General features: G+C 43.7%; 1 pseudogene; it reads left to right on the plus strand.

The window, feature by feature from the left end:
- Positions 1-6,973: 6,973 nt before the first annotated feature.
- Positions 6,974-7,575, plus strand: LOC142445956 (TM2 domain-containing protein 1 pseudogene; annotated as a pseudogene).
- Positions 7,576-8,015: the final 440 nt, after the last annotated feature.

Below are 8,015 nucleotides of genomic sequence, written 5' to 3' on the forward strand. Positions count from 1 at the left end.
ATGAAAAAGAAAAGATAAAATTTCAGAATGTGGATGCATGTATTTCCTCAGGACACCCTGAGTGAATACCGGATGCTGGTTGGGTTAGAACAATAGACATGGATTGTGTGGCGGTTCTGGAGGCTGGTGTTCAAATCGGCGTGTTGGTTGTGTTGACTCCTTTTGGGGGAATGGAGGGAGTAACAGTTCCATGCCTCTCCCCAGTCTGCTGAAGGCTCCCAGCAATCCTGGGCTCACAGGTGCATCTGCCTCTGTCATTATATGACCTCTTCCTTCTGTCTGTCTAACTCTGTAAAGCTTCCCCTCTCCTATAAAGACCCCAGCCCTACCTTGGTCAGACCCATCTTGCTTCAAGATGAACTCATGCTAAGTGAACTTACAACATCTTAGAGGTTCAATTTCCAAACGTGTTCACACTCAGAGGTTAGGACATCCATCTGCATTTGGGAGGATCCATTCTATGCATTTGAGAAAAAAATTGAGAAGATAGGAAACATTTGGGAGAGAAAGGAAGAAAGTGAAAAGAGAAAGGAGCAGGAGGGAGAAAGACGAAGGCGGCAGGAGATGAAGGAAGATGTCGATGACGTACCGGCCACCTGTTTCCTCAGCCCGCACGGCACTCCTGTAAGATGGAGGTAGACAACGTTCAACCGGCTCACGTGACAAAGCTCATAACAGAATCCAACCTACACTGATTCGTCAAACAGTCCTTTATGAAGAAGAATAGTATACCGTCCAATTGTTCACTTGAGGGATGTGTGGCCCTAGCTTTCCAGTACATGACAAGAAATGAGAACCGTTTTATTTGACAATAGGTGAATGACCAGTTTCAGGTTGGCTTGTCAGGAATCTAAATCTGATGTTTCTACAATCTAAGCCCATGCCTCCGTTTGAGGTTGTTAGTTTATTGTGACAACCTGGCCGAAAAACACATGTGGGATTAACTGAAAGGGGGAGAGTTAAAAGGCTCGGCGAGACCTGCCTTTTTTAGCTCTTGCTCTTTGATCATCAGACCAGTGTGTGGCTGCCTTGCTTGTTCTGTGCCTCGATTTTCTAGCTACACTACCTGTGGGACACCTAACCCGTGGACTGTGTCACTGTAATTTGAGATTCCTTCAAGACCTGCTTTGCCACACCATTGGAATTTACATCTCTTCAGCTGGAGACTGTTGAACCCTGTCATCTGGTTGACTGTGGGTGACCTGCCTAGCTGTTTGCTTCCTGTGCCCAGATAACCTGATTGCTCTACAGAGGACTACCCGGTGGCCCTCAAGACTTGAAGGACTGCCAATGTATTAGCTGTCTCATGGAGTGAGTTGCACTGAGTCATTTGTACTGCTTTATAATTTAATTAACTATTTATTTCTTATGTTATCTATCTGTATAAATATATATAAAATTCTGGTTTTGTTTCTCTAGAGAACCCTGTCTAACACAGCATTTGAAAGTCAAATGAAGAGTTAGAGTTCTAGATTGGTTGGGGTGGTTCTAAATCTTTTAAATTGTTGGTAGAAGCTTCTTGAATATAGGGCTCATATATCACCACCTTTTCCCTCAGCTAACACTTCCTACATCCCACATAGGGGTAGTATCAAAAATGTCTCCAATCAGAAGTAAGAAAAGCACAAGTTCAAGATCTGGAGACTTGTCACATGCAAAGAAAGACTGTCCCGATGGCTGAATCTTAGGGAATGAGTAAGAATAGCATAGTGAGAAAGTGTCTTCCAGAATGAGGTAAAGGCTGTGATGTTACTCTGCATGGGGAGAGAAGCCAAGGAGTGTTTTAAGCAGGGGAACACTGTGATCTAGTTTATGAGTTAAAATATGCTTTGGGCAGGTAGGAAGAAGGGTAGGTGAACAACAGAGGAAGTGCGTAGAATGGTTCAGTGATGTAGGTAATAAAATATGGCTTGCTTTCAGGAAGGGCAGTGGAGAGAAAAAGACCTTTAGATTCAGTTATCTACTTAGTCAATACAAAGGTCTGAACTCTTAGATTTTGGGGAGGGGATGGTTTCTCAGTTTCAAGTATGAGCAACAGAGAAGACAATGGTGCATTTACGAAGCCCTGGCAGAGGATGTCACATGATTTCTCATTGTTTGTGTTTAAGGGGATGGTGACATGTAGAAGTATTTCTTTCTTAGAGCAATCAATTTGAGATGCACAATAAATACACAGTGGAGAAATCAGGTAGAGCATTGAATACATAAGTTCAAATTGGCTGGAGAAAGCACAGACTTGTTTTTCCAGCATACAGAAGGAGCACAGACTGAGAAAAGAAAGGGTCAAAAGCCAAGCCACGATTCCAACATCTTATCGGCGAGGAGGGGGATAAGCTTCAAAGTTGAGAAAGAATAAACAATGAGGTAAGAAGAGAATCAGGAGAGTGCCCTGGATGGAAGCTAAGGAACGGGAGTATTTCTATTAGGGAAGATAAGTGAAATGCTACAGAAAATGTAGAAAATCTTGTAGAATGAGGTAGTCATTGAATTTAGCCAGAGTGAGGTCACTGGTGACCTTAATGAAGACCAGTTTCCATGGAGTAGGTGGTACGGAGGCCTGATTAGAACAGTCTGAGAAATCCTCACTGGCAGCTCTCAGGGCGATCTTGCTGGACAGAGTAGAACTCCCTCTGAGTTTCGGAGACAATGACTCTTTATGAGAGCAGAAAGCCTTATCTTTCTAATGCAGAGGAACGAGTGGTTTTGAACTGCTGACCTTGCAGATAACAAACCATTATATAACTCATTGCATTACCAGTGCTCCCTGGACGGGAAAATAAACGGAAGCAACGAGTGGCAAGAGGATTGGCTCAAACGTGCAAAGCATTTTGCTGTGACAAGAAGCCAGGAAATGGACAGTGGTTGCAGATTCGACTAAAGGTAAGGCAGTGTGCTTCTTCTCTTGTGGGAGGTGGCATTTTGTCCTCCCAAAAGATGCGTCCATGTTGTAGCCTAGGAAGACGATGTTATTTGAGACCAGGAGTTTCACAGATGCTGTCAAGCTCAGATGAGGTCATACTGAATTAATGTAGGCCCACACGGATGGCTTGTGCCCTCATAAGAAGAGGCAAATACGAACATAGAGACACATGAGGAGACTGCCGTGTGGCAGTGAAGATGGAGTTAGGTGTAACGGTGTCTCTAAGAAACAACAGAAACTAGAAAGAGGCAAAGAATTCTTCCCTAGACTCTTCAGAGGAAACCGTCAATGCCTGGAATTTCCATGTATAGTATGTGGAGCTCTCACATCTGTAAGAAAGTAAATGTCTGTCATGTTAAGCCCCCTAACTGGTTCTATGGCAGTCCCCCTTAACTGCACTTCTACTTCCTACAATTGTAGTCGCACATAGTCAATCTCACAAGTACCTGAAAATATGAATTCCAGATATAAACTCATACATTTTCAACTGTGCAGAGATACAATCTAGGCTCATTCCATTCCACCTTGCCCAGGACAAGAAGCATCCCTTCATCCATCGAATCCATGGCTACCTGCCTGTCAGTCACTTAGTAGCTATCCTGCTATACCAATGATGGCCGGGACCCCAAACCACATGAGTAGTGAGGCTGGCAATTGGGATGTGCCAAACAGATGGCACAGAGTGCTTCTTTTAAGTGAAAAGATGAACAAATCTCAATTAATACAAAAAGAAAAGAAACCACATGCTCCAGTTACTAAATTCACATCACTTTTCTTACAGTATCGTAACAATTGTTTCTTCATTTAATATGTAGTTTTTGTTGTTAAGCCCTTACTATACCTAATTTAGACATTAAACTTCATTTTAGGTATGCCTGTATAGCTGAAAATAAGCAAAATACTCGCAGGTATTGTTTGTCACTGCAGTTTACACACCCACTGGGCATCCTGGAGCATGTCGTACCTGGGTAAGAAGAATCAAGTACGTGCTACACTTGCTACACTTATTACACACTTTCACCAGCAGCCCGAAAAAGTGCTCGAATCCATCGCTGCTTCCATTCCACGGTGAGGAGAAGGGCCTCGTAGGAAGGTTTCCAGGTCTAGAAATCAGTACAGAAGCAGACAGACCCAGCTTTCTCCCGTGGAGCAGTCAGTGGGCCCCAACTTCTCTTAGCAGCACTTCACTACGGCACCACCAGGACTCATCTTAAGGGAGTACATACGTTCCCTCATAATGTAGGAAGAAAGACTTAGGCTAATGTTCCCTGAGATGGGGCTTCAAGCAATTTATGAGGAAAATGTTCACAGTGACTCAGGAAGGGAATGAGGGAAGCAATTGAAGAAGGTCAGAAGCCGAGAAAGAACAAGATCTCTGGCAAAAGATTGGGGGAAGTAGCGTCAGCCTAATCCCTGGGACTGGGGGACAAACACGGGAGATGGAGGCATGGTGTCCATTACCGTCTGGTCTGTCTGGACTTGAGGCAGGGGAGCTGGGCTCTATCAACGGCCCCACCTCTCAGCCATTGCCCCTCCTCCACAGCCTGAAGTACAGACCCAGGCCTTTTCCACTTTCTTCAAGGGCATTCCCAGTGAGAACACGAGGAAGAAGGTGAGGAAGCAGACAGAGCAAGCAGTCAGGGATTGGAGGGGGTCGTAAGGCTGTCTCATGTTCTGGAAGAAGTTTCAGCGATGGTCAGACATTCCATGTCAGGAACCTATTTCTATTCTGCAGGGTGTAATCCCATTCCTAAAATATTTTCTGAACACGACTATGTGCTTGTGGTGAGCTTGTGGTGTGTAAGCAAGGGAACGATGGGAAGGGTGGGCCTTTCTGTATCACGCTGTGTGTGCTTCTGCATGTCCGTAAATGCCCCATATGTGATCCAAAGAACAACTTTGCAAGTCTGCAAGGGCTTTAATCACGCCTTGAACAGACATCTAACGATTATCTTTTTCCTTCAAGTCCTGAGTACTCACCTGGCATTGGATAAAAAGAAAGTGCTTTTCTTCCTGCCTCTGACCAGAAGTAAAGATTTGGCCATTCTAATTCTGATGAGAATGTAGTGGTTGGCATGCCGGAGAGAATGGATTTCTCTTCTCCACTGTTTGATTGAGGGAAGAAGAAGAAAGCTAACACCACAATGGCAGGCGGAAGACAAGGGGATTACACAGGCCCACTTCACCCACCCCCATTCTGCATTCTGTGGATGGCAAGTAATGCCTCCGGGTGGGTTCATTCCACTTCCAGTCTATGTGGAAATGCAAGTTATCACTAGGGGGCCAAACCAGAGTGAACCGGTTTGACGGGTTCACATACAATTCAAAAGCCATACTGAATCCCCTGTGTGGTCCACTTTGCTCAGTGCTGAGACTATAATGGCGAATAAGACTCATCTTCTTCCTTCCAAAAGCCAAAGTTCAACAGTACAGACATATGTGACCCCAACAATCAGTCTAGTGCTATATGATTCCATCCCCATGTATCTTTTCGCTTGAGGGAATTGCTTATGATCTCTGCCTTGGGACACTGTGACATAAGACTTATTATTCTCACTTTTTGGGCTCTTCTTCCTTCTATATAGCCAGAATAGTTGGTATATTTTAAAACATTAATTTCTCCAACAAGCTCTTGTATCTGGGCAGACGGGAGGGATGATAAGCCCCCAGGAGAACCCTAATCTACCATGAGACCCAGTGTAGAAATAAACGGCTTTGGAAGCTCCTCAGATTACATGTATGTGGTGAGCATGTATCCACACCCTGCGCAGTTTCTGGACGCATTCATCTTCTTGGCTGTTTGCTGTCATGGGGAATGTGGACGATGCTAGATGAAAGGACAAATCCGTCCTCTGGTTACTAGGCTCCTTTCACGGGGGGAAAAAAACCTGTGAATCAGCTTTGGTCACACCTGGAAAATGAAGGGCTCTTCATCTAACAAACATCATAAAATGTCTTTTGTAACACTGTGATGTACCACACTTTAAAACTGAGGCATATGTCTTACCTGTAGGTGAGTACTAGCAATGAAATGCTAACCCCGAGGTTTCTTCCTAAGATTGTTCACAGTGGAAATGAGATGCCTACAACTTAACTGACCAGTATGGGTGATATAATGGCCTGCCTACCCAACTCCATTCAACACAATTCTGCAAGACTGACCCAGCTAAAAACTCCTAGTAGTGCTGGCAACGACCTCTACCGAACCCTGCTTCCTTAAATTATTTCACACGTGTTAAACAAAGGAGACGCCATGAGAATCAGCCTGCATGAAAATATCCCCAGGTCTGACCACTGACAACAGTGCTTCTCTGAGCCCGAGGAGCCCTGGTGTTATAGTGGGTGTGCTGTCATCAAGGTCAGCATGTCAAAGCCACCAATCCTTCTGTGCGAGAAAGATGAGGCTTTCTGCTCCCATACAGATGTACAGCCCCAGAAACTCACAGAGGAAGGCCTGCTCTGTCCCACAAGATCACTATGAGTCTGAATCAACTCATGCCAGGGAATTTGGTTTGGTTTTTGGTTTCTCTCTGCCTATGGTCAGATATTGGGGACCCAAAGGTAATGACATTTTCCTACCCTCAAAGATGTTCTTCCATATCAGAAATCACAAAGGCTCTCTATAGGAATTCAGTCACTGTACGGAAAAGAGCTGGTTGATGTTCCACCATTTAGGAGGTAGTATGTTATGAAAACCTGACCGTATCGAAGGAATAAGTATAAGTTGCCCTAAATGGATTGATGAAAAATAAGACTAGAAAAAGGATAGAATACCAATTGAGATGATTTAATAAATATGTGCAATGCTGGATTATTCACTCATCACTGTTAACAATTTGAAAGACGGTTTCAGGCCAACTGACTGGAAGAAATCCATATTTGTGCTCACTCCAAAAAGAAGTGATCCCACAGAACGTGGAAATTATTGAAGAATAGCATTAATAAAAATTACAGAAGTAATTTTTCTGAACTACAAAATTGTCGCAACAGTATATGGACAGGAACTGCTAGAAATTCAGTCCGCACTCAGCTGAGGGCATGGGGCTTCCTAGTATGGCAGCCCCCTGGCTCGCTGGGCCTGTATCACCAGAGTCTTTAACTCCCCAAGTTTCTGGGAGAACTGGTTCCGTCTTGTTGACTATTGGACCCTGAAGCGCCGCTGCCGCTGGGAGCAAAGAGAACCCTGAGTGTGAGGACCTCAAAATGGGACAATGTCTTTGTGAAGGGCCCACAGAATAGCCAGTCAACTCTACAAACTGCCCAGCTCACAATCAGTGTTTTCCAGCAGCCAACATAACTTGCAAGGATTCCAGTGGCAAGGTAACACATTCTAGTGGAAGTGAAGTTGGTTTTCTGAAGCCCACATCCTGGCGAAATGTAAACGGCTATCAGTATAGAACGGCAGTTGCTCTCTCTTTTTTTTGAATGGCTGGGAGCAGTTTGATTTTACCTCAGGTACCCAGCCTTGGGTTGGTCAAAGTTTTTCACTGTAGGGTTTTGTGGGATTGGAAGCCTAATTTATTTCTTTATTTCAGTGCAGATCATTGGACCGTCAGTTGGAAATAGTTACATTTTAGACCACGATGGAACCAGACTCAAGATTGAATATTACTAATGAAACATTTAACAACAACAAAAAAATTGATGTTTTCTAAATATCCGTAAATATTTTCAAAAATAAATCGATTTGAGTCTCCTTGACTTCTTAGAGGCCTCCCTCCTAATGCACAGATTTCCAAATTTGTCTCTTTCCTCTTTCTCATGCCATTTTTATGCATTTTATATCATTTTGGGGGGATTGATATTTGTTTTGTGGTGTCAGTTAAAAGGCTATACTATCATATATTTATTTAATAGTACTTTACTTGAGTGCTATATAATCAAGTCTTCCTAAAGCTATGACCTCTGTGAGATAGGTTGTTGATTTCGCTCATATTCTGGAGTATCTTCTCCGGGGGCAAGTTACCATGTGCCAGTTTCACTTCTTAAAAATAGAGGCAGGACTTATGAAAAAAGACATGAGGACATGGAAAAGGAGAAGTCCCTGCTGATCTCATGTGAATGCTGACTAAAATCAGAGAACACAGAATGATGC

This window comes from Tenrec ecaudatus, chromosome 4, assembly GCF_050624435.1.
Source record: "Tenrec ecaudatus isolate mTenEca1 chromosome 4, mTenEca1.hap1, whole genome shotgun sequence".
In the NCBI taxonomy this organism is placed as follows: Eukaryota; Metazoa; Chordata; class Mammalia; order Afrosoricida; family Tenrecidae; genus Tenrec; species Tenrec ecaudatus.